The 27,925-nt window shown below is 42.5% G+C and overlaps 1 protein-coding gene across 4 annotated transcripts in view; it reads left to right on the forward strand.

The window, feature by feature from the left end:
- The window catches only part of ZNRF3 (zinc and ring finger 3), a 205,057-nt gene that overhangs the window by 17,543 nt on the left and 159,589 nt on the right, over positions 1–27,925 (forward strand). The window contains exon 2 of one of the 4 annotated variants that reach the window (XM_042852342.2): positions 16,787–16,834. The exons of the other annotated variants lie outside the window; for them this stretch is intronic. The gene's annotated coding sequence lies outside the window, so the exon portion shown is untranslated. The remainder of the gene's footprint in view (positions 1–16,786; positions 16,835–27,925) is intronic. 4 annotated transcript variants of the gene reach the window in all.

Genomic DNA, 27,925 nt, shown 5'->3' on the forward strand with positions numbered 1-27,925 from the left:
GTGGCACCTTTAAGACTAACAGAAGTATTGGGAGCATAAGCTTTCGTGGGTAAGAACCTCACTTCTTCAGATGCAAGTAATGGAAATTTCCAGAGGCAGGTATAAATCAGTCTGGAGATAACGAGGTTAGTTCAATCAGGGAGGGTGAGGTGCTCTGCTAGCAGTTGAGGTGTGAACACCGAGGGAGGAGAAACTGCTTCTGTAGTTGGATAGCCATTCACAGTCTTTGTTTAATCCTGATCTGATGGTGTCAAACTTGCAAATGAACTGGAGCTCAGCAGTTTTTCTTTGGAGTCCGGTCCTGTGACAGAATTGGCACATGTCCTCAGTGCGCCAAGCCTGGCAGATGTGGTTATGGGACAGGGTGACTCCACTATAGCAATGAAAGTAAAGGGCTCCTAAAATGGTACCAGGTGAAGCATCAAGAAGAGAACATGATTTGATGTTGCACTTCTTGCTGGAAAAGAGACAGACTGCTCCACTGCAAGACAGTGTTAAAGAAAATCCTCAAGCAGTTGTATACAACCACTGATTAACATACATAGTAATTTTCCTCCAGTTTAGACCATTTTGCTGTGTAACATATATTTAAAAATGCTCCCTTTTTATTAGTCTTCTAGACTTTTTTTGTTCTGAGATTTCAAAGTGAGGCCCTCTTTAGACCAAAATAGTCTTCATAAGTACAAACTACTAAGTGTGAAGTCTGGGAGACCTACATCTGGTAGGTAAGGAAAGTAGAAGGTGGAGGCGGTGACCCATTGTGTGGGGGTGGGGGGGGGGTTGTTAGATCTGTGTACACAATTCTGTGAGTTGTATGTATTCTGCATTTAAGGTATATTAAAAGACTATGACAAAAATGTAAGTGCTGAATTCAGGAAATATGGAGGTTTAATGTGTGATATTAATTCTGACCTGGTATATTTGCATTATTGTCTAACATTAGTCCTGGTTTGACCATATTCATGCTGCAGATTAAAAAAGTCCACTCTGTTCCTATTTGTTTTTTACTCTGAAGGGTACTACTTTAACTGGTAAAGGAAAAAAGAAAATTTAGCTTGCATCTTTTGGTGTTTTCTGATGTACAAAGACCTGAAAGGTGGCTTTATTTAAAAACAAAAAATATTGTTTTAAGAAATTCAGGCCCTGTTTAACTTGGGAGTCTCTGGCCTTGTCTGCACTGAGGAATTTTATCAAAAAAATTCTTTTCCCCCAGTGGTCCTATTGTCTGAAATGCACCTGTGTGGTTATTGGTAGGAGCTCTAGAATAAGGTGGTGGTAGCATTGACGATTAAATCTGTTTGCATTCAGTTAACATCCCCTTTATGCTCTTTTTGTTTTAAAAAGGTTAAACTGACTGTAGCTTTAGATTAGGTTTTACAGTGCTTAAGCTACAGTATAGCCTTGCATCATTCTGAGTAGCAAAACAAGTTGCAGGGTCAATAAGGAGGTTGCAGGGGAGTGCTAGGGGGCATATTTCAAATGGAGTAGTCACGCTTCGAGTGCTGCCGTTTAATTAGCTGCATAGGCATGCACATTACAAGTACACACCTCCTACTGTGAATTTATTGCGTGTGCTTGGTAAGCAACTTCTAAATGCCTCTGATTTTTACAGTGTTTGAAAAAATTGCTCCTAATTTAGCAAAGGCACTAGTCCCTACTGATTGCACTCTGTGCCAGATTCACCTTCCAAAATTGAGCCTTTTAATGTGGGCCTGTTCAAAAATGTGGCTAAAATGAATTTGAAGTGTGTGTGCGTGTGTGGTTTTTTTTTTTCTCCCTCTCCCAAAACTCAAATGCTTGAGACTTTTTTTCCCCTCAAATCCTTCGTATAAATTGACCTTTGGAAAAACAGTAAGGGTGGAAACTTTCAGTTCCAAAATGAAATGTTTAGGAAAGCTAGGGGCATGTGGACATGCAGGATTATAATTATGTGACTGCTTTAGTGTTCTGAAAACTGCTACATTCTTGTTTGTGCATTAGTGCAGTACTTGAAGAATCTATGCAGTTGTCCAGGGGAATTTGCCTTCCAGGCTGTGAGTTCATCTTAAGGAAAGTGGCATTGAAGGTTTAGTGGATTCTCTTCTGTTAAAGCTTTGGCCTATTTGAATGTATGGCACAAACAGCTGAAATCTAGTAGGTTTTATCTAAAACAAAACATTTCAACACCTCACCGATGGTATTTAAAAAGCCCAAACCAGCTGTTGCACATACTAACCTTGGTGACTTGTTCCTCCTACCCTAAAGTGTTGCCCCTCCCCCGGCTAGAATGTGGGTGTGGAGGTGGGAATAGAGGCCAGCCTCCCTCATGGAGTAACTGCTGCCTTTCCTCTGAACCAGAGTGAGTTTCTCCCCTCTGATTTTTCTCATTTGCTTTATTGCCATTGGTGGTTTAGTCAACTTCATCTCCAGCCTTCTGTGAATGCAGCTCTTCAGCTACCAAGTCTCGCTCCCACAGCTCGTTGCTGCTCTACCTCCCTCTTCCTTTATCCACTCCTCATTCTCCAGCAATCCTTTCCTCTCCCTTGCTTCACTCCTGTGCACTCCTCCAACATTAATTCATGTAGTAATGTATCTTATAAAAGGACATGGTCCTAACCTGCTGTGTTGCTTCCATTACTTTGGTTACTTTTAGGGTTACCATATTTGAACATTGAAAAAAGAGGACACTCCACGGGGGCCTTGGCCCCGCCCCCATTCCAACCCATTCCCCAAATCCCCGGTCCCGCCTCCTCCCCAGAGTGCGCCGCATTCTTCCTCCCACCCCCCACCCAGCCATGTGAAATAGCTGTTTCGCGGCGCAAGTGCTGGGAGCTGGGGGGGAAAAGCAGGCACTCTCTCGAGTGATCAACATCCTTTCTCTTTCTTGAATGATCAACTCTTCTTTGGGGAAAAATAATAATGGCAAAATCCTGGACGTTTTTAGATATTTAAAAATTCCTCCCGGACGGCAATTTAAGAACCAAAAAGCCGGACATGTCTGGGAAAATACAGACATATGGTAACCCTAGTCACTTTGCTTGTGTGCTATATCTTTTATCCCACATTTGGTTTGTCTCCCGTATTTCCTAAGCTCTTCGAGGAAGGAACTGCCTCACTGTGTTTGTACATCATCTAGTATTGTGGGGCCATGACTCTGATTTGGGTCTCTTGGTATTACTGTAACATAGGTTTTAAACCACACTTCTTTATAATTAACTATGTAGTAACAGGAATAAGTACTGAGTGTGTATCTTTGTCAGTGCTACACTTTACAGAATTTCTTGACTCCATAATTCTTAAGTACCGCTTCTTAAAAAATAAGGAATTTGTTGTGAGCAGGGCCGGCGCCAGGCACCAGCGCAGCAAGCAGGTGCTTGAGGTGGCATGTCCGGCTCTTCGGCAGTGGGTCCCTCAGTCCCTCTCGGAGGGAAGAACCCACTGCCGAATTGCCGCCGAAGAGTGAAGTAGCATGGTAGAGCTGCTGCTGAAGTGCCACCGATCGTGGCATCCCCCCCTCCACCCCACCCCCCCCGCCACCGCTTGCGGTGGCGGAAATGCTGGAGCTGGCCCTGGCCCTGGTTGTGAGGCAGGGAAACCTACATTCATGTAACAGTTGCAAACAAAGTCTGGCAGTGCAAAAGATTACCATTATTATAAGAACCTTGCATACATTTTGAAGTTGTTAAATGTGAGAGTTAATGTTGCTATGAGAAATGTAACTTTTGCGTTACCTTACCCGACTTAATTGCATATCAATCATTTTAAATGCAACAGACTTTTTCCTAAATTTCTAACTTTCAGTATTCTTGCAGTTATCTTTAATTAGATAGCTAAGCACTTCTCTTAGTATTTCATCATTACAGGAATATACTGACAGATTACAATAGTTTCTCCAATAGGCTTGTCTTAAATGTGTTGAGTTGGGAAGACTCAGCTACCAGTGGCTGATAACGATGAGATCAAAAGTACTTCCTACTGCGTTAGTCTGTTAAGAAAGTATGATTTGTGCTCTGAATTTCCCCTATTTGATCAGACAGCCTCAGTAGTGTTTGAATATTTAATCAGATAGGGAACATACCCACTGATTTCCTGAAGTATCTGTTCTGTGTGATCAGATTAAATCAAATTTATACCAAGGCTAATTTAAGAGTAGCTATTCTAATTTTTTGAAGTCTGCCAACATTTGTTTTTGGGGCTTGGATGCCAGTGGTCCTGGAACCTAGAAAAATTCCAACTGAAAATAATATGGGGGAAAAATTAAGGTACCTTTGTCAGTTAAAGCTCTGAAGCGTTTTGACAGTGTCTCGAAAGGGTTAAGCTTTAATTAGCTCACTTACAAGGTATTTAATATCCTTATTAAATCCCAACTGCTGGTAAAAGGAATTTTTTTTTTTCTTATAGTGAATAAAATTTCTTGAGGAACTGAGCTTCTGCCTCTCAGATCAGAGGCTCACATGTCGAAGCTGGCAGTGCTAGAGGCTAGTTCCTATCTGTGTGACAGCATTTTTAATTTACCAGGACCAGCTTTGATGTTCTTCAATATTTATAGGCAGCTACAATCACTTCAGTGTGCACATTTTTAACTGGAGCAAAAGTTCCTCCACATGCAAGAAACTTTTTTACCTTTTGTCCATTGTGAATTTGCAGAATATATGAATGCAGTAGAAAATGCAAAACAACAAAATTATGAAAAAAACCCCACTTGTTCTCTTCAAGGTCCTGCGGTGGGGGTGGGGGTGGGTGGGTCACCAAATGAAATTAATAGGAGCAGTTTAAAACAAACACAGTATTTCTTCATACAACACACAGTCAACCTGTGGCACTCTTTGCCAGAGGATATTGTGAACGCCAAGGCTACAACAGAGTTCAAAAAAGAACTAGATAAGTTCATGGAGGATAGGTCCATCAATGGCTTTTAGCCAGGATGAGCAGGGATAGTGTCCCTAGCCTTTGTTTGCCAGACTTGGGAATGGGCAACAGGGGATGGATCACATGATTCCCTGTTCTGTTAATTCCCTCTGGAGCACCTGGTATTGGCCACTGTCAGACAGGATACTGGGCTAGATGGGCCTTTGGTCTGACCCAGTGTGACTGTTCTTATGTAATGCCTTGTCTCTGACAGTGGCCAGCATCAGACACTTCAGAGAAAGGTATAAGAGCCCCACAGGAGGCAGACTTGGGGTAATCTGCCCCCTTCTTTAAGTCTTATCCTGATCTCTAGTAGCTAAAGATGGGTGTAAATCCTGAGTATGAGTTTGTTAGAGTTGGTTAGAAAAAATCTCCTCCTCATTTTTCATTGGAGTTTTCTGATTCATCAAGATTGGAATATTCCACTGGGATGGCTTTGATTTCAGTGAAGTTCTGACCGTACCCCGGTAGGAACATGGTTTCCCGCTATGGCAGCATCGCTCCTCAGTAGACCACCTGCTGGACTACTTCAGAGTCAGGAACTTCAGAGCTTCTGGGTCTGGGGCAGCCCACCTGATGCACTGCCCCACAGCCCCAGGCGCCAGTCTCTTTTGTGAGACTTCAAAAAAAAAAAATTGTGTTCTGATTCCGAACAAAATCAAATTGAAATATTGAAGTCCTCTGTGAAATTGAATTGGCGTTTTTAGCACAGCTCTGGTTTCAATATGCCTTTCACAAAAAGTTCATTAATTATAATTCTGAATATACTTTATTCATATAAATGTTCAGCTCTGTTTTGAGTCTTGTTAAATTCTATCTACACAGCAAAGAAAAACCCTTGTCTGTGAGCCTTCCACCCTGGAAGGCTGGGGCTCCAGCCTGAGCCTGGAAGTTTACACAGCAATGAAACAGCCTGTGAGCCTTACTCGGCTAGCATGGGCCAACCCTGGGTGTTCAGTGGCTGTGTAGACACACCCAATTACTTCCTGTGGCAGTGAGTTCCACAGATGAATTAAATATTGTGTGAAAAAGTATTTTCTTTTGTCAGTTTTGACACTGAATGCTAGTTTTCTCTGTTCTGCTGAGTTACTGAAGTTGTATTATTCTCTCTGCTCTATTCTTTGGATTTTATTGCAGTCTGACTTATCACTATTATTCAGTTCCTCATAGAACCATCTGTCCTAATCAGCAGAAACAGCAAAGCTCTCTTCATCTTTAGTATTGTCCGTATGAACACCAAATATTTCAGTTAATCTTTTGCGTGACAGTTTTTTTTTTTTGTAGTGTAGGGCGGAATGATTCACTTCCAGTGAAGACCTCTTGCATAATATTAACCTGTCTCTCTTAGCTTTTATTCTTCCCCTGATGACAAAAAGGGTTTTAAGACAGTCAGTATCTAAGTATTGGATATCTCATGAACTAGTTTGTGACTTCACAAAGTTATTCGCTTCCTCTTCTCCCCCCCCCCCCCCATTCCACCCATGCAAAGTGTTATCAGATGGTGATAGTTTGTGCAAGGTTGTTTGCTCACTACTTTTGTAGTATAGACTAGGCCTTATGTTTGCAGGTATTACACGAGGGACAGTTGGCTGGTATAGGAAGTGTACTTTTTTGCCTGTATAAGATAGTTTTGTGAGCATAATTTGTGTTTTGGCAAGTGAAATCTATACTGGCAAAAGCACTGTAACTGAGTCTACACTAGGGCTTTTGTTGGTGTTGAAATTTTACAAAAAAAAAATCACATCCCTAACTGACATTATACTGGCAAGCTTCTAAATGTTCTCCAGTCTAGTTTTACATGTACTAACAGGTCAAGCTGAAGCCTTGGCGGCACCCTTTTAGGTTTCAGCTTGGCCAGCTAGCACTCATTAAAGTTGATGCTTCCTTGTCTATACTAGAGTTTTAGAATATTGGCTAAAATGTGCTACTGCCACATCTTTGAATGGAAGGCCTTGTTCTCAGTACAAAAGAGTTCTTAACTTGAGTTAGCTAACTGAACATCAAGTCTAGTGAAGACAAGGCACTGTGTATTTTTCATACAAGCTAGCAGTGGGTTAATTCAGCTTGCTGATTTGTGTGGAAATTACAGGCTGCCTTGTCTTCACTAGGATTTTACCTTGATAGCTAACTTGAGTTAGCTGACTTTTTTTGTAGTTACACACAACCCTTGTCAAGACAAATTCTCAGTTAGTTGGCAGTTCAGCTGTCCTATTATGTGGTGTGGAGAAGTGGTGGGGGTCCTACATGGCATTTAATGCTTATTGTGTGTTCAGTCTTCATATTTTGCTGTGCAAAACAAGGTCCCAAACTTTAGTTTTTAAGCTTACAAAACAGAACAAGGATGTCTGTCTTTAAGTGACATGTGACACCCTGGGACCCCAATATTCACTGCTGTCATGTTATTAGGATATGTGTTGTGTTTTTGTTTTGTTTTTTTGTAAAAAAAAAAAAAAATGCTTTGTAAGGTATCCTTCTAAAAGTCTTGATCTGCTACACATTAATATCTCATTGGATTGTATGTGCTATGGTCGTGTATGAAATTTGGCTATGTATGTAAGGGGAAAGACAATAACAGGAAATGTGGAAATGGCAGAGGTGCTTAATTACTTTATTTAGGTTTTCACCAAGAAGGTTGGTGGCGATTGGAGGTTTAACATAGTGAATGCTAGTGAAAATGAGGTAGGATCAGAGCCTAAAATAGGGAAAGAACAAGTCAAAAAGTACATAGACAAGATAGATGTCTTCAAATCACCAGGGCCTGATGGAATGCATCCTAGAATACTCAAGGAGCTGACTGAGGAGATATTTGAGCCATTAGCAATTATCTTTGAAAACTCATGGAAGACGGGTGAGATTCCAGAAGACTGGAAAAGGGCAAATAGAGCGCCCATCCTTAAAAAGGGAAATAAGGACAAACTGGGGAATTACAGACCTTAACTTCTGTACCCGTAAAGATAATGGAGCAAATAATTAAGCAATCAATTTGCAAGCAGCTAGAAGATAAGGTGATAAATAAGTTGGCATGGATTTGTCAAGAACAAATTGTGTTAAACCAACCTGATAGCTTTCTTTGACAGGGTAACAAGCCTTGTGGATAAGGGGGAAGTGGTAGATGTGGTATATCTTGACTTTAGGCTTTTTGATACTGTCTCACATGACCTTCTAATAAACAAACTAGGTAAGTACAACCTAGATGGAGCTACTATGAAATGGGTGCATAATTGGTTGCAAAATTGTTCCTAGAGAGTAGTTCAGTGGTTCACAGTCATGCTGGAAGGGCATAACGAGTGGGATCCCGCAGGGATCTGTTCTGGATCCAGTTCTATTGAATATCTTTTATCAATGATTTAGATAATGGCGTAGCGAGTACACTTACAAAGTTTGTGGACGATACCAAGCTGGGAGGGGTTGCAAGTGCTTTGGATGATAGGATTAAAATTCAAAATGATCTGGAGAAATGGTCTGAAGTATAGGATGAAATTCAATAACTACAAATGCAAAGTACTCCACTTAGGAAGGAACAATCAGTTGCCCACATACAAAATGGGAAATGACTGCCTAGGAAGGAGTACTGCACAAAGGGATCTGAGGGTCATAGTGGATCACAAGCTAAATATGAGTCAACAGTGTAACGCTGTTGCAAAAAACTATCATTCTGGGATGTATTAGCGGCAGTATTGTAAGCAAGACACGAAGTAATTCTTCCACTCTACTCTGCGCTGATTAGGCCTCAACTGGAGTATTGTGTCCAGTTCTGGGCGCCACACTTCAATAAAGATGTGGACAAACTGGAGAGAGTCCAGAGAAGAGCAACAAAAATGATTAAAGGTCTAGAAAACATGAGCTGTGAGGGAGGATTGGAAAAAATTGGGTTAGTCTTCTCTTCTCCAGAAGAAACAGAGGTGACATAAAAGGTTGTTACAAGGAGGAGGGAGAAAAATTGTTGTTGTTAACCTCTGGGGATAGTACAAGAAGCAATGGGCTTAAATTGCAGCAAGGGCGGTTTAGGTTGACAGGAAGGTGTGTGTTTTTGTAATGTCCAGACAGGTTAAGCACTAGAATAAATTGCCTAGGGAGGTTGTGGAATGCCCATCATTGGGGATTTTTAAGTGCGGGTTAGACAAATACCTGTCAGGGATGGTCTAGATAATACAGTAACTCCTCACTTAAAGTCGTCCTGGTTAACGTTGTTTCGTTGTTACATTGCTGATCAATTGGGGAACATGCTCATTTAAAGTTGCGCAATGCTTCCTTATAACATTGTTTGGCAGCCTCCTGCTTTGTCCACTGCTTGCAGAAAGAGCAGCCTGTTGGAGCTAGCTGGTGGGGGAGCTTGGAACCAGGGTGGACCAGCAGCCCCCCATCAGCTCCCTGCTCCCCTAAGTTCCCTGTGCAGCGGCTGCCCAGCAGGCTATCAATTGCCAGGCAGTTCAGCTGTCCCTCCCCCCACTGCCATGTGCTGTTCCTGTCCTCTGCCTTGGAGCTGCTCCCCGAGCCCCCTGCTTGCTGTGCAAGGGGTGGGGGGGGAGAAGGGAGAGCTAATGTCAGGGTGTCCACCCTGCTCCTGCCCCCCCCCGGCAGCAACTGCCGTCTCAACTTGCTGATCATCTTTAAAAGATAAGTACACTGACCCCACTCTAAGTACATTGAAGGGCAATGACTCACTCACTGTGTGTGTGTGTGTGTGTGTGTGTGTGTCTCTGTCTCTGTCTGCCATGCTGTCTCCCCTCCTTCCATTCTTGTTGCCTTCTAGAGGTGTGAGGCTACATTAACAACAGTGTGTTAACCCTTGAGGGCTCAGCCGAGTGCTAGTTCATCATATAGCAGTAAGGCGTTCCCTGGGAAATATCCCACCCTCTGATTCCACCACCTCAAGCAAGCTTCACAATCTTCATTGCTGTGTACAGTATTAAATAGTTTGTTTAAAACTTATAGTGTGTGTGGAGAGAGATCTAGAGATATTAATATATAAAATATAGTATGTTTTTTTTTTTTTGTCTGGTGAAAAAAATTTCCTTGGAACCTAACCCCCCGCTCCCATTTACATTAATTCTTATGGGGAAATTGGATTAGCTTAACATTGTTTCGCTTAGTCGCATTTTTCAGGAACATAACTACACTATTAAGCAAGGAGTTACTGTCCTTAGTCCTGCCTTGAGTGCATGGGACTGGACTAGATGACCTCTCGAGGTCCCTTCCAGTTCTGTGATTGTGTGTCACTGAAACGTGAGGTTGAAAACACTCCCAAGCAGCCTTTCAGGTACAACAGTGAAAAGGCCAAACAGTGTTAATGGCTTACTGAAGAAATACACAAGGATTACTCCAGGAACTGTGTATACATGAATCCCATTGATTGGGCTGAATTTAGCCTCATGTAACCCCTTTCAAAAATTCTTCCTTGCAGCACAGCTTTCAGCTGTAGTTTTGACTAACGCATTCTGTGATTTCTGACAGTGTCCAGGACTGCTGTATCTAAACACTGTTACTAGAAGCAGGGGCTTGTAGGTTTCTACCAAACACCATCTCACGATAGCAATGTCTTTTTAAGAGGACCTGTTTCAGAAGTGTAGCAACAACACTTTGTTTTTTTCACACTAAATCCGCATCTGAATTATGACGTTGGGGTGTAGTTCCCCTGCTCATGTATGCATACTTGCGCTAGCTCTCGTGAGCTAGAGCAAGTATAAATAGCAGTGTAGCTGCAGTAGCACAAATAGCGGCAGTGGAAGCACAGCTGAGCCACATCAAGTATGTACCCACTGGTTTCAGGGACATTTGTGCTCAGCCCAGCTGAGCCATGCCTCTGCTACTGCAGCTACTCTGCTACTTGTACTTGGGCTAGCTCAGGGAGAGCTAGAGCAGGTATGTTTTTATGTGAGTAGGTGAATCAGACCCCTAGTTTAGTGTAGATGTGCAGCCTAAGGATGTGCCTACAGTACAAACAGGGCTGGCCTTACCATGAAGCGAACTGAGGTGGCCGCCTCGGGTGCCAGACTGTGTGTGTGGCACCACTAGGACCCAGAGTGTAGAAATTTGTCTGTTGCTGGTGCATATATATTCTTTGCTCTAGATGCATAGAGATGGTGGAGTACTGTGCTGGAGGACGGAGGGCACAAGAGACATAACAGGCAGGCAGGAAAAAGGGTGAGAGTGAATAACAGAAAGCAGAAGGAGCTGCAGGGAGAGGGAGAAGGAGGAGCCTCTTATGTACTTCTCTAGCACCTCCAGGAGCCTGGACTGATTTTTACACCAGCTTCTCAGGGAGTTTCCTGTTTCCTGCTGCTTCCCTGACCCCCCTTGAGGAGAGCAGGCAGTCAACTGAAGTAGTAGGAGCCAGTTAGGCCCTTAAGATGCTGATAGCTTCCCTCACTCAAGCCCTGCTACCAGCCTGCTTATTTGTCCTCTTCAATTGAGTATTGAGAGCCACTATAGCTGGCACAGAACAGCAGTCATGAGTGAAAGAAGAAAACGCTCCTCTGGGCAGCATTCAGAAAAAGAAAGAAAGCAAAGGAAGTTCTTCTTCTATCTAAGCAGGAAGGAGCTCTCCTGAGATACATAGACACAAATGTTCATGGTGAGCCTTCCGGCCCCAGTGAGGATGTGAGTAGTGAGGAGATGACTGATCTTCCAGTTAGTCAGAGTGCAGGTGACCTGGCAGCTACTGCAGCATCTATATCTCCATCTCAAATGGATGTAACCAGGCACATTCCTGAAGAAAAGTGTCGATCAGAGAAGAGTGTGGTGGAGGCGCAAGGAGACACTGGACCCACTTGAGCAGTAGCCTTAGGGACTTCCTTGTACTGCATGGGCCACAGCAAGTGAAAAACGTCACGTTTCCCAAAGACAACGAAAATAGAAGTTTCCATCCAACGCATTACTGGCATAAAATCCCCACTGGTGACAAAGTGGCGAGGCCATGGCTTAGGTATTCAAAAACCCAGAATGCTGCATACTGTGTTTGTTGCAAACTCTTCCAGTCTAATGTTCCAGCCACATTGGGTTCTACGGGAACAAAGGACTGGAAAAATCAGGCTAGAAATCTGGCATGCCATGGGAAGGCAGCAAATCACCAGAAAACACTCCATAGGTGGAAAGAGCTTGAGATGAGACTAAGGTTAAAGGGCACCATAGATGATCAGCATCAAGAGAAGATTGCATCAGTGTCTCTTTACCGGCAAAATGTTCTGAAAAAGGCTCATTGCTTGCTACCCAAAACCTAGCACTGCATGGCATTTCAGATCAGCTGTGTGCGCCAAACAATGGAAACTTCCTTAAAATTGTGGAGCTGATGGCTGAGTTTGATGCTGTACTCCAGGAGCATCTAAGAAGAATCACCACCCAAGAAATGTACACACACTACTACCTTGGAAAAAGAATTCAAAATGAGATCATACAGTTACAGGCAACAAAAGTCAAACAGAAGATCGTGGCAGATCTGAAGTTAGCAAGATATTACTCTGTTATTCTGGACTGCACACCTGACATCAGCCATATGGAATGAATAACTTTAATGGTGCGTTTTGTAACAACAGAACCTAGTGAAAATGTCCCAGCAAAGGTGACTGTCAGAGCATTTTCTAGAATTTATTGACATTGATACTACAGGAGCTGGTATGACAAATGTGCTTCTTAAAACGCTGGAAGATACGGGAATTGCAATAGCTGACATGAGATACATAGCTACGATAATGGTGCCAACATGAGAGGAAAGAACAGGAGTGCAGACACTGATCTGAGAGTTTAAACCCTTGAGCTTTTTTTTTTTTTTTTTTTTGTCCCATGCAGTTCTCATTCATTGAACTTGGTGGTCAGTGATGCAGCATCAGTTTCTAGTGAGGCTGCTGAATTTTTTAATGTAATTCAAAGCATTTATGTATCTTTCTCTGCATCAACTCATCGATGGCAAACTTTGAAGCAATGTCTGGGAACATCCTCTCTGACACTGAAACCACTGAGTGCCACACGATGGGAAAGTTGAGTGGAGGTGATAAAGCCTATCAAACATCAAATTGGGAAGATAAATTATGCCATAGTTGCCAGTATGGAGGATAATGCTATGACAGGAACTGTTTGTGGGAGAACAGTGGCAGAGGGAAATGGAATCTTCAGAAACATACATAACTTCAAATTTCTGTGTGGCTTAGTGTTGTGGCATGACATACTGTTTGAAATAAATGTTGTAAGCAAGAGACTCCAAGGTGTTGACTTTGCTATATCTGGAGCAATGGAACAACTGGACAAAGCAAAGTCATACCTACAGTCTTACTGGTCAGATGAGCGATTTCAGAACATTCTGAAGACTGAACAGAAGTTGGCAGAGGAACTTCACACTGAAGCTATTTTCCCACCCATTCAAGAATACAAGAGTCAGTGAAGAAGACCTTTTGATTACGAGACACAGGATTATCCATTATTATACATTACATAAGAGACCCCAAACAACAATTCAAAGTTGAATTCTTTAACCAGGTGCTAGATTGTGATACTCAGTTGAACGTTTCATGCGGCTCTAGGAACACAGCAGTATATTTGGGGATGTTGTATGATATTCCAAAACTCCTCCCTATACCTGAAGACTTACACCAGCAATGCAGGGCACTAGAGACAGTGTTGACACATGATGACATGTGCGATATTGATGCGAGTGACTTAGGTGATGAACTGAAAATCCTTTCAAGATATATTTCAGCAGGATCAACTCCAAAGGCTGTTCTGGAATATATGTGCACAAATAAGATGACCACCCTCTTTCCAAATGCTTTTATTGTTCTGCACCTACTTTTAACACTTGCTGTAACAGTTGGCAGTGGAGAACGCAGCTTCTCCAAGCTGAAGTTAATAAAAACACATCTATGCTCCAGAATGACACAGGAGAGGCTGGTCGGCCTTGCAACCATCTCAATAGAGCATGGGCTGGCCCAGACCATGGACCTTCAGCAGGAAGCAGTTCAAATCTTTGCAACCAAGAAGGCACAGAAAGCACCACTTTGATTACACTGGTCTACAATTTTTGAGAAGTTGTCTGCTTCAGAGATAAAGTGTGCTATTTATTATGTATTTTGATGTGCTGAAGTCAAATATGACAATTAAAACAACTGATGGGCTACTGTTTCTAAGATATTTACGTTTTTTCGTTTTATGTCTATGTATATTGTGTAGATAGAGTTTTAATCATAAATTGTAAACCTAGATCTTTCCATGTGTTTATGGTTGCTTTACATGATATTTCACCTGCCAACAGTCATTGGAGCGGCCAATCTTTCTTGATGTAGTGGGAATCTCTTGCACAACTATCCCATTCGCAGAGAAAACAGCAGTACTTTGTGTATCCAGTCTGCAGACCAAGCAAGAGAGCAACAACCTTCAAATAGCCACAAAGCTGCCACTGATGTTGGTCATAGTTTATGCACCTCAAAAGCTGTTTCACGTTGTCATAGGTTTCCTTCATATGGACTGCATGACCAACTGGAATTGATGGCAAAACATTGCCGTTATGCAGTAAAACAGCTTTAAGACTTGTCTTCGATTGAATCAATGAACAGTCTCTACTCATCTGGATCCTGAACGATGTTGAGGGCTGCCATCACACCATCGATCTTGTTGCAGTCTACAAGATCAGCTTCCATGAAGAAGAATGGGACAAGATCCTTTTGACGGTCACGGAACATGGAAACCCTAACATCACCTGCCAGGAGATTCCACTGCTGTAGTCTGGAGCTCTGCCTTACTCTTGGGTAGTTCCAAATCCCTGACAAGGTCATTCAGTTCACCTTGTGTTATGAGGTGTGGTTCAGAGAAGGCAGATGGGAGGAAATGTGGGTCCTGTGACATTGATGGTTCAGGACCAGAAGTTTCATCCTCTTCCTCATCTGACTCAAGTGAGAATGATTCTGGTGCATCAGGAACCGGCAGTCCTTCTCCGTGGGGTACTGGGCGTATGGCTGATGGAATGTTTGGATAATGCACAGTCCACTTTTCTTCTTAGACACACCTTTCCCAACTGGAGGCACCATGCAGAAGTAACAATTGCTGGTATGAGCTGTTGGCTCTCTCCAAATCATTGGCACTGCAAAAGGCATAGATTTCCTTTTCCTGTTCAACCACTGGCGAAGATTTGTTGCACAAGTGTTGCAGCATGTGTGGGGCCCACCTCTTGTCCCGATCTCCAATTTTGCAGCCAAAATAAAGGTGGTAGGCTTTCTTAACCATAGTGGTTATACTGCGCTTTTGTGATGCAAAAGTCACTTCACCACAAACATAGCAGAAGTTATCTGCACTGTTCACACAAGTACGAGGCATCTCTGCTCACTTTGGCTAAACAGCAATGTGTCCCTTTGCAAAATCAAACACTGACAAATAAGAGAGCACGACACTGTATGATTTCTAGAGCTGATATAGGGCAATTTGTTCAGCAGAGTGATGTAAGCTTCGTTATGATTGCATCATCCATGACTTCTAGGAATAACATGATGCAATTCATATCATGTATGACGCAATACCAGCTTCAGATTGCATCATTCATTGTTTTGCCTAAAAAGCAAGTACTGTCCAAACCCAGTCATAGATTTATTCATAGATCCAGTCAAAGATGTATTTTAGTCATTTCTGGTTTAAATTGAAATCCCTTCCCTTTATAACTCACTTATCCTCCGCCATTCCCAAGTCAAGGGTCGTATATATTGACCCAATAGCATATCTTGAAAACTAGAGCCAATCAACAATTTTAAGCATCATTTTCGTTCTCAGTGACCCAGAATTAGTAAAGTTTGACTACATTTATTTCAGAAGCATTTTGGCTGTAGAGCAGTGTTATTCAAATAGCTAAAATGCCAGTGTTTACTATGTAGACAAGAAAAGCTACATTTTGCTGTTCGGGTGTTTTGGAAGTTAAGTGTTACTTAACATTTTTGAACAAGGCATTTTAAGTTGTTAGTTCTCCTTTATTTGGGTAGGTAGCAGAGCAGTACTATGAGAGGAGTAGAACAGGAAGAAGGCAGAATTAAGACCTTGCAAAGTTTTGGCCCAAGCAAGGAGGCATGGGGGTGTCCTTTGAGCTCCCTGCCTCAGGTGCCAAAATGTTGTGGGCTGGCCCTGACTGCAAATGAAGGTGTGATTGTATGATGGGTAACAATAGTAGTGTAAGCCTGGTGGCACAGGCTTCAGCACTGGCTATCCTCCAGAGAACATACCCAGGCTCCCTGGCAAGCATGTACTTGGATGGCTAATCTATGCCACCACATCTACACACCTGTTGTTACCTATGCTACAATCATACCTTTACTTGCACATGCCCAAATAGCCCATTTGTCCTATTTGGGCATGTGCAAGTAAAGGTATGATTGTAGCATAGCTTTACTTGCCTTGTTATCTATGTAGGCTGTATCAGTTCAGCTAGCCCTGAAGTGAAGCTGTAGTCCAAATTGTATGGATGGAAGGCAAGTTCACGGTTTCATGTCAAGCTCTTTTTTATTCTCCTTTTCTCTGATGTAAGTGGTCTTTGTGTCACAAAATCTCTGTGGTAGGGAAATTTCCATACAGGGGAAATATGAGGGAACACAGTCTGTACGGGGGTTTGCCACAGGCTACATGAAAAGTCTCTTTGGCAGGGCTGAAACAAGATCCTGGTTCTTCACACCCAGTGTGGTGCTTCGAGCATAATCCCAGTCTTCCGTATTATACAGAGGGCACCATAAAACCACTAGCCCAGAAGAATAAGGTACTGCTTGTGTACTCCTATGCCTTATTCAGAGGAAGACTTTAACCTTCAAATGTGCTTCAGCACTCTGATTGTTTGGACTGTCTTTCCAGACATCTGTGGCCATCAGGAAGTACTTATGCTTGGCAAGGCCACCAGCTTGTACCTTTGGTGCTACTGGAGTAATTATTATTTCTCTTTCAGTCTTCGGTGAGCGCCTGATACCCCACTGGAGATGCTGGCTTTGGACAGGTATGTCATGTGAAATACATGAGCAAAACTAGAGGAAGCAACTAGAGCAGGTCAACATTTCACACCTGCAAAGTGACCTGTACATATGGCTTAGTGGTTTTTGTGAGCAATATCAAGAACTAAACCTAAGAGGCAAGGAAGGTTAGTCTTGTGACTAAACCATAGGGCCAAGAGTCACGATTCCTGACTCTCTGCCATTGCTTCTTGCATGGCCTTGGGTAAGTTACTTTTCTCTGAGCCTCACTTTCTGAGGATTTAGAATACTTCCAAACTTGCATGTATGCTGTAAGGCTAAATTTAGTAACGTGCTTAAAACATTGAGCCTCAAAGATGTGAACAGAAAATATAATTATATGCAAAGAGACTTACCTCCATTAAAGATCTGCCTGTATTAGCACCACATCTCTGTTATGAGAATTATGATGGAGCACTAGCAACACCGAAGTTTAAACAGAAACTCTTTGTAGTCTTAAAATCCTAATTTTAATCCTCTCTAAAGCTAATATATATGTAGTTAGGCCAAATTGAAAACTGGCATGCCAATTCAGTGCCCCCAGTAGAACATGTAGTAAAAATCTGGGGTTTCCTGAGATACAAGCCCCCTAATGACCTGTTCGTAGAACTTCAACTCAAACGCTTCTTTGCAACGATGGAGGGTAGCAGGGACGAGGAGGAAGGATGGATCCACATTACTTCTCAACATAGGCGTTCTAGTGAGATTGAGTGTCCAGCATGAAGATCAAGCTCTTTTAAAAAAAAAAAAAAAAAAAAAAAAAAAAATTCAGAATAGATGAATTTGTGTTTGACTCTGCTCAGTGAGCTGTCCAACTGCTGCAAGCTCTTTTGAGCTCACTGTTGCCAGAGAAAGATGCTCAGCTACAAAATACGTTAAAACATAGGGGAAGATGCACTGAGTTAGGAGGAGGGGTCTGAGTTCATCTCCCCTCCCTTTCCAGTGGCTGCAGTTAATATTTCTGTGCACTTCACAACCCTTATTACTGACTACAGTTGCTTAGGGGCAGGTACCTAACATTCCCCTTACTTCTCAGGTAAAATAAGGGGGAGGTTGCAGGATGTCACTTTAAATTTTTACTCCTGAGGGCATGCTGTGCCAAAAAATAAATTCTGCGCACAATATTTTAAAATTATGTAAATTTTTTGTCAAATGTGGAGACTCCAGCATGGCATTGGGGAGCACAGGCCACTGGCTGCACAGAGGTGGGAGATCACTGTGCAGCTCCCCTCTTGGACATGGACTCAGCAGTAAGGCTGCACCCAACCCTGACACAATGAAAGGACTGGGCCTGCACCAGAAACATCCCAGGGCCCTGCCCCACCGTATCAGGTGTGGGTAGGCAGGCTCAGCAATGCAGGATCCAGGCGTGGGGGGATCGAGATATGGGTTGAGAGGGCTCGGTGCGGGACTGTCTGGGTGTAGGTGGCTCAGTGGGGGATCTGGATGCACAGGGGCTTGTTGTGGGGTTCTGGGTGCAATGGGACTCTGCAGGGGGAGGTTCAGGGGGGTCTGGGTATGGGGGCAAAGGGGAAGGTTCCAGATGCTGGGAGAGTGGGGCTCAGTGGGGTGGGGATTCTTGTGCAGCTGACTGATGCTTGGTAGGGTGGGGATTCAGGTGTGGGTGGCTTGTTGTCATGGTCCAGCTGTAGGGGGAGTGGGGCTCGTCGGGGTGGGGTGTTCTGGGTGTATTGGGGGGTGAGGCTTGGTGGGAGGACCTGGATATGAGGGGGTCTAGATGCATGGGGGTTGGGTGGATGGAGAAACAGCTTCCCTGTACAGTGATCCCTCCCCCTGCAGCTGAGGAGCAATGGTGTAGGAAGCACGGATGGGGGAGAGGCCGGGGGCGAGAGTTTGTAGAGCTTCCTACAGCAAGGGGAGAAATCTGAGGGTGTCTAACATGGCCCCAGAGGTTGTGCCAGTCTTCCCCACCCCAGCTGGGACTAGCAGCTGAACCCAGTGCAGGAGCTACCAGCTGGGTTTTCTCTAGTCCTGCCCCACAGTGATTTACCTGTCTGCCAGCTGTCCTGGACACCTGGAATATACTACTGGGGAGGGTCATATGACTGCTCTTGTGGCTTCCCTTTGCTTCCCCATCAAAGTCCATTTTTCTGCAGGGAAGCAAAGCAATCTGCGAGGGACGTAAACTCTGCACATGTGCAGTGGCACAAAATTCCACCAGGAGTAATTAAATAAAGCTGAGAATAGAGATTTGGGTGTGCTGTATTCTAGATGCAGGCTCAGCTACTTACATTGCCTTTTTGAATGATTGTGCTGTACATGTGTTGGCTCAAATAGTAGAAATCTGTGGTGTAAAATTTGAAAGTCACTTGGTCAAGCCCTAGTACTGGGCCATTTGGGAGAAGGAAGAATAAGGTGGCACTGGAGCTTTATTTGTTTAAAGTTGCAGCTAAACTTCTGCTTAAAGCCAAATTCTGCATCCCCTCTAAAATCTAAGACAGATTGGTCTGAAAATTAATAGTTTGAGCCTGACAGAAGTGCCACAGAGTGACTTCTAGTAGAGCTAGGAATAGAATCAGTGTCCCTCGTGTAGTAGAACCAGTTCTTACTCATTTAACCATACTGACTGTTGGAAAGAGCAGGCTAAATCTATATGCATGACTATACTATTTATCCAATAGAATTATTCCTGCAAACCCACTTGAGAAACAGATTAACCTCCTATAGCAAATACTTGCATGTGATGAAATTTCCATGTAGTGAATGAGGAAGGCAGCTACTGGAACAAAATGGACTGTCCTGTGGCTGTGGCAGTGGACTGGAACTAATGATCACTGGGTTCCATTTCTGGCTCTGAAACATACTTTCTGTGTCATTTTAAGATGTTTTGGAGGTGTCACCTAATTTTGGCCTTTATTTTTCTGTGCTTTTTAGAAAGTGGGGCTCAACAAGACCTCCGTGTCTCATAAGGATTGATAAATTCAGTAATATTTGTGGGGTGAGAGAGTTAGCTGTTATGCAGGGAGAAATGTAGGGACTGGAGTATGTTTTTATTTATGTATTATATATAAATTTCAGTAGTGGTGGGAATGTTGGACTTGAGCTTGGGGTAGGGATAATTATGGGAGGCCCTTGCATTTCTGCTATGCAGGGGAAGAAATGGAACTGATGGTCTGGATGAGGCTGGGTCTGCCTTTCTGAGGTCTGTGTAGGTTACCCTGGGTGAACTTTAGAAAGAAGCATGGTCTTGGGGTTAAGGCACTAAACTGGAATTCTGCAAACCAAGGATTCCGTTCTTTGCTCTGTCAGTTTAGCATCTTGGCCAAGTCCATTAATTTCTCTGTGCCTCCATTTTCCTATCTATAAAATGGAATAATGCTTCCATAAAAACATGCTAAATACATTAATGTGTGAACAGCTTGGATGTTGTGATAGTGAAGCTATGTAAATGATAGATCAGTGCCCCATTGTGGTAGGTCCACAATGAGTCTGAGCTTAAGAAGGCTCATTAGGACCACCCATTAGCTTTATCAGACTATCTGCTCTTCAGGGACCTGGCTCAGGGGTTCAGAAGACAATTCTGACTGGGTGCTGAGGAGACTTCTAACGCTCTGTGGGGCTCTGTAGGGATAAGTTGTGGGCCTGCAGGCCAGTGTCATGCTTAGTGAAATTTTTAAAAATCTTTCTTAAATTGTCAATAGTCATAGAAATGATGTAGGTCTGGAAGAGCTTCTCAAGAGGTTATGAATCCAAAACCCTGTGTTGAGCAAGACCAAATAAACCCAGACAATCACTGACAGATATTTGTGCAACGGGGATTCCCCAATCTCCCTATTCCAGAACTTTAACTACCTGTATAGTTACAAAGTTTTCCCTAATACCTAACCTAAATTTCCCTTCTGGCAGATTAAGCCCATTACTACTTGTCCAACCTTCAGTGGACATGGAGAACAATTGATTGCTGTTACAAAGAGAACAGCACCTTAACATATTTGAAGGCTATCAGGTCCCTTCTAAATGTGTTTCTTTGTTCTTTTTGGTGCTCTCCTTTTGGGGATTCACCAGTTTATCCACATCTTTCCTGAAGTGTGGCACCTCCCAGAATTGATCACAATACTCCAGCTGAGGACTCGCCAGTATTGAGTAGATCAGGACAATTACCTCCCATGGCTTCTATGAGACGCTCTATTAATATACACCAGAATATTAGCCTTTTTTTGCAACTGCATCACTTAGTTGACTCATTCAACTTGTGATCCATTCTAACCCCCAGATCCTCTTCAGTAGTACTACCACGTAGCCAGTTATTCCCTAAGTGAAATATTATGCTCTTGTCTTTATCGAATTTCATTTTGTTGCTTTCAGACCAATTCTCAAATTTGTCAAGGTTGTTTTGAATTCTAACCCTCTCTTCCAAAGTGTTGGCAGGTTAGTGTCATCTGAAAATTTTATAAGTGTACTCTCCACTCCATTATCCAAGTCATTAATGAAAATATTTAGTAGCACTGGATCCAGGACAGACACCTGTGGGACTCCACTAGATGCACTTTCCCATTGATAAATGCTCTGAGTATGGTCGTCCAATCAGTTGTGCACCAACTTTATAGTAACTTAATCTAGACCGTATTTCCTTAGTTTGTTTGAGACTGTCATGTGCAACTGTGTCAAAAGCCTTTCTAAAATCAAGATATAGCATATCTACTTCTTCCCTCCATCCACTAGGCCAATAACCCTGTGGAAGGGGATTAGGTTGGTTTGGTATGATTTGATCTTGTCCGATCCATGCTGGCTATTTCTTATAATCTCCTAGGTGTTTACAAACTCATTGTTTAATAATTTGTTCTGGTATCTTTACAGGTATTGAAGTTAGACTGAATGATCTATAATTCCCTAGGTCACCTTTGTTCTTTCTTTTTAAAGATAGGTAATCCGTTTGTCCTTCTCTGTTCCTCTGGAACCTCATCCATCCTCCATGAGTTCTTGAAGTTAATCGCTAACGGTTCTGAAATTTCTTCAGCTAGTTCCTTAAGTATTGTAGATGAATTTCATCAGGCCCTGACAACTTCAATACATCTAATTTATGTAAATATTCTTTAATCTGTTGTTTCATTGTTTTGACTTGGTTTCCTTTCCCCTTGTTAATATTAGTTGTGTTGAGTTTAGTGAAGGGTGAAGGAAAACCGGTATTAAATACCTCAGCTTTCCTTATGTCCTCAGTTATGAATTCTCCTTCCCCACTAAGTGGAGGACCTACACTTTGCTTCATCTTTCTGTTGCTCCTAATATATTTATAGAACCTCTTCCTATTGCCTTTTATGTCCCTTGCTAGGTGTAACTCATTTTGTGCCTTAGCCTTCCAGATTTTGTACTTGCATGCCTGTACTATTATTTTGTACTCCTCCTTAGTAATTTGTTCATGTTTCCCACTTCTTGTAGGATTCTTTTTTTATTTTCAAGTCATAACAGCAAATGAATAAGTACATAAGAAGCCTGCCAAACAATCAGTTTGGGCTAGTGGATCAAGGTGCTAATGGAGCACTAAAAGAAGATAAGGCAGTTGTGGAGGAGCTAAATAAATTCTTGGCATCTGTCTTCTCTCCTGAGGATGTGAGGGAGATTCTTGCACCTGAACTAGTCTTTTTAGGTGACAAATATGAGGAACTGTCCCAGATTGATGTCAGTAGAGGAGGTTTGGAACAAATCAATAAATGAAACTGTAATAGGTTACATACCATAGTTAGTTCTACAATTTCATATTTAATTTCCTTCAGAATTCTTGGGTGAATGTATTTGTTCCTGGTGACTTATCAGATAAATCAGCCTCTCTACCAGATGCCTGGAGAACAGTTCATGTAACACCAATCTTTAAAAAAGCCTCCAGAGGCAATCCTGGCAATTACAGGCCAGTAAGCCTAACTTTGGTACCAGGAAAATTGACTGAAACTATAGTAAAGAACAGAATTATCAGACAGAGGAACATGATCTGTTGGGGAAGAGTCAACATGGCTTTTGTAAAGGGAAATCATGCCTCACTAATCTATTAGAATTCTTTCAGGAAGTCAATAAAAATGTGGGCAGGGGTGATGCACTCGATATAGTGTACTTGGACATATAAGAGAGCCTTTGACAAGGTCTCACACCAAAGCATCTTAAGCAAAGTAAGCAGTTGGGGGATAAGAAGGAAGGTCCTCTCATGGAACAGTAACTGGTTAAAAGATAGGAAACAAAGGGTATGAATAAATGGTCATTTTTCACAGTGGAGAGAGGTAAATAGCAGCATTTCCCCCCCACCCCCCAGGATCTGTACTGGGGTACCTGTGCTGTTCAACATATTCATAAATGATCTGGAAAAAGGAGGTGAATAGTGAGGTGGCAAAATTTGCAGGATATACATAATTACTCAAGACCGTTAAGTCCAAAGCTGACTGCAAAGAGTTACAAAGGGATCTCACTAAATTGGGTGACTGGGTGACAAAGTGGCAGATGAAATGCAGTGTTGATAAATGCAAAGTAGTGCACATTGGAAAACATAATCCCAACTATACATACAAAATGATGGGGTCTAAATTAGCTGTTACCACTCAAGAAAGAGGTCTTGGAGTAATTGTGGATAGTTCTTTGAAAACATCCGCTCAATATGCAGCTGTTTTTCCTAATGACGGGAACCATTAGGAAAAGGATAGAAAATATCATAATGCCACTATATAAATCCATGGTATGTCCACATCTTTAATACTGCATACAGTTCTGGTTGCCCCATCTCAAAAAAGATAGAATTGGGAAGAAGTACAGAGAGAGGCAATAAAAATGATTAAGCGTATGGAACAGTTTCTGTATGAGGAGAGATTTAAACGACTTGGACTGTTCCTTTTAAGAAAGAAACTATTAAGGGGGGATATGATAGAGGTCTATAAAATCATGCCTGGTGTGGAGAAAGTAAATAAGGAAGTGTTACTTACTCCTCCCCATAATACAAGAACCAGGGGTAACCTGGTGAAATGAATAGGCAGCCGGTTTATAACAAACAAAAGGAAGTACTTCTTCATATAGTGTACTGTCAACCTGTGGAACTCTTAGCTAGAGGATGTTGTGAAGGCCAAGACTATAACAGGGTTCAAAAAAGAATTTGAAAAGTTCATGGAGGATAGGTCCATCAATGGCTATTAGCCAGGATGGGCAGGGATGGTGTCCCTAGCCTCTGTTTGCCAGAAGCTGGGGATGGATCACTTGATGATCATCTGTTCTGTTCATTCCGTCTGAAGCATCTGGTTCTGGTCACTGTTGGAAGACCAGATACTGGGCTAGATGGACCCTTTATGGACACTGGTTGTTCTTAAATTCTGTTTGTTTATAATGTAAGAATTTCCACCATCCACTTTGTCTGAGCCAGAATTCCAACTACTTTTCAACATAATCAAACTAAGGCATACATTAACAAGCTAAGCCAAAACCAAATCCTTTCATCAGGGGATTTTGGCTCATTTTCCTCCACCATGGAAACAGTATGGAGACTGGGATAACTCCAGCAATTTCTTCTGGAAATGTGCTCAATGGGGATATACAAGTGAGGAGAACCTGGGCCAGAGATCTCATTTGGGCAGGTCTATGGATGAGTTCTGAGCTTAATTTAAGCAGGACTTCTAATCTTCAATATTTATCATGCAATGAGGGGTAGATACCATAGTGGGTAAGGAAGAAAGATATTCTGATGTGATAGGCCAAGAGAAGTATGCCAGGTGGTTGGTTTTGCAAAGAAGCATCAGTCCTGCAAAGTACACTTGCATAAGAACAGCCATTTTGGTCTGATCCAATGGTTCATGTAGCCCAGAATAGATTGAATAGACACACAAGGAAAGGAGATTGGCACACTTATTAGTGTTCTCTCTATAGAGCGCAATCCTGCATTGGACCAAGGAGTTAATAGAGATGAGAGCCTAATTTCCATGGTTCTCTAGCAGAATGGGAGCAAACTTTTTTCTCTTGGCGGACAATGGAGTAGAAAACAGAAAAATAGATTTCTAGCTAGTTCTGAACTCACCTGTGCATAATCAAGCTCTTTTGCTTGTAGTCAGAGGGAATGTCCATTTTGGTCTTGTGTTCACATGGTGGCAGGAAGTACTTTTGTCATAAGCTGGTACTATTCGATTCTACTTCATTATGCTGTCCCTCCGTGGAAACTGTCTTAATGCAGAAGTCTCATACAAGGCTGACTTTAAACAGCATTTTTACTGAAATGTCACATTATCTATAGGTTTTTTTTTCCCCATGTACAATTCCGTAATGTTTCCCTTCAGCTCCACAGCAGGGATTCGAACTCATGGCACTCTTAGTCCAATCATTTTGTGCCTAGGCATTGTTGCTTATAGAACCCTTTTGTGGCTGGCTTGTAGCATATATTCTGTTATGATGGCTTTATAGAGTATAAAAAATTGACACTAATACATATCTGCATGTTTGGTGCATGTAATTTATAGCGCGAGAGGTAGTGACTCTTATATTGTGGTTGCCTGATCTTTTCCATTATAAACAACTTTTTTGACTTTTTATGGGAAAGACTTGTAACACTTCCATGGTGTGTAGAGAACTCTGAAATTTTTGACAAGGGGATGTGGGGACAGGGATGCCTTTTAACTGACACCATGAAAATCTATTCAGATTTGGCTGATTTGAAAATCCCACTATTTGTGGTTTGCATAGTACAACTTGTCCTTGGTATGCTCTCAAACTTCTATAGCAGTGTATCTCATCCCTGTGTCCTTCTTTAGTGTTTCACACAGTCACCCAGGGGCGGGAAAAAAAAGGCTTTGGCCACTGTTAGCCACATTAAAATACTTCTTGGCCTAAGGGAATGTGCACTGGGTTGGGAACCAAAAGACCATGAGCTCTAGACTTTTTTTCTCTTTCTCTTTTTCCTGAAAAGTTGTGTAAAGTACAGAGTTAACTTCCTGAAGGGGTTACATATGTGGGACTAGAACTCAAATCTCAAATAGAGCAGACAGTCTCAGCTTTTTAGACACATGGTTTCATAAAGAACTTGCCATGTGTTTTTTATGTGGTCTGTAGAATGGGCTACTCGTACGCATGTAAACCATTTTTAATATTGCAGTAGAAGCCGTGTTTTCTGGCATGTTGAGGGAATGGGGGGGTTGCCAGTTAAGCAAAAAATCCAGGTAGTTTAGGGCTGGGGGTTTGGGGTGCTGGATCCAGGTGGTACTCATCTCAGGTGGCTCCCTGCCAGCGGCAACATATCCCTGCTGCTCCTAGGTGGAGGTTTTGACTGGTGGATCTGTGCACTGCTCCTGCCCCACCCTGAGCACTAGCTCCATAGCTCCCATTGGCCGGGGATAGTGGCCAATGGGAGCAGCGGGGGCAGCACACAGAGCCGCCTGGCCGCGCTCTACCTAGGAGCAGCAGGGATATGTCACCGCTTGTGTGGAGCCAAGGTGAGCGCTGCCCTTATCCGGCACCCCGAAATGCCAGTTTCTAGAGTTCTCCGGCTTATAAAGTGCCAGAAAACCTCTTTTACTGTACATAGAATTCTTTGTTTCTTCCTATAGGATAGCCACCTTTTTATTTCTGTTGGCTAATGGTCCTGTAGCTCAAGAGACAGGAATTGGCAACATTGCTGCTGTTTTTATTGCTTGTGTTGTGATATTTGGTGGGTATTTTCTTTAAGCCCCTGAGAACCTCCGCTTTTATTTAAATAAAAAGTGAAGTTTGTGGTTGTGAGGGAAACATTTACAATATGAACCCTAAAGCTTCCAAAACCAGAAAGCAAATAGAAAGAACAACCCAACTTAGATTTTTAAAATCTGTTGGTGTTTTTTTTTTCCGTTTTTTTTTTTTAAAGCCAGTCTCATGATGTTTTGAGGCTTGACTCATGATTTTGGGGTTGGCAGTACTGCTGAGGTTCAGGGTTCAAGTCTTGCTGATGTATGACGGCTGAGTGTGTGGTTAAGTAGCGCATAGCAGATTTTTATTTTTTATTTTTTTTAAAACCCTTTCTCCTTTATGTCTACAGTAACTTCTCACTTAATGTCATTCTGGTTAATGTTGTTTCATTGTTACGTTGCTGATCTATTAGAGAACATACTCATTTAAAGTTTGTGCAATATTTGCTTATAATGTTGTTTGGTTGTGGGGGCTTGGAACCAGGCTGGGCTGGCAGCCCCATATCAGCTCCCCTCCACCCGGCCCAGCGCCTCCTGCCTACCAGTAGCCTGTGGATCAGCAACTCCCCACATCTCCTGCCCGCAGCAGTCAGCTGTTTTGTGGTATTCAGGAGGCTGGGAGGTGTGGGGAGGAGCGAGGGAGTGGGGATGGGAAGAGGCGGGATGGGGGTGGGGTCTAGGGGGAAGAGGTGGATTGGGGGTGGTCCTGGGGCAGAGCCGAGGGTTGAGCACCCTCCCGCACTTTGGAAAGAACAGCAAGAGGAGCAGCCGGACAATTCACCCTCGGACTCCACCACCTCAACCAAGCTTCACAATCCTCATTGCTGAGTACAGTATTACATTTTTTTAAGATTGTTTACAACTTATACCTGTATATGTATATAATATCTTTTGACTGGCAGAAAAAAATTCCCTGGAACCTACATCCCCCCCCCCCCCCATTTTACAATTAGTTTTTATGTTGAAATTGGATTTGCTTAACATCGTTTCACTTAAAGTTGCATTTTTCAAGAACATAACTCCTAGCGTAACATTGTAGTTACTGTACAATTATATATGGAAAGCTGTGAAAACCTATAAAAGTGTATAAAAGAATGAGTGCTTGACTTGTGTCCTTAATTTTAAGAAATGCCATAACTAAGGTATCCTGTGCAACCTTAAGTCTGCCCCTGTGTTTGTGTTATGATCAAATACTAATTTTTTCTGCTAAATGTCTGACATAAATATTCAACATGTAACCTCAGTCCTTATTTACAACACACCTGCAGGGAGTGTGGAATTACTAATTTATGCATGGGCTTTTCTATGATGCTCATTATTACAGTATCTGAGTGACTCACAGACAATAGCAAATGCTACAGAGTTATGAAAATGCAAGAGTGAATAGGCTCCGTATTTTATGGGGAGACTGGGACAGAAAGACAGTGATTTGCTTAAGGTCACACA

The sequence above is a fragment of the Chrysemys picta genome, chromosome 15 (genome assembly GCF_011386835.1).
Source record: "Chrysemys picta bellii isolate R12L10 chromosome 15, ASM1138683v2, whole genome shotgun sequence".
Lineage (NCBI taxonomy): Eukaryota > Metazoa > Chordata > Testudines > Emydidae > Chrysemys > Chrysemys picta.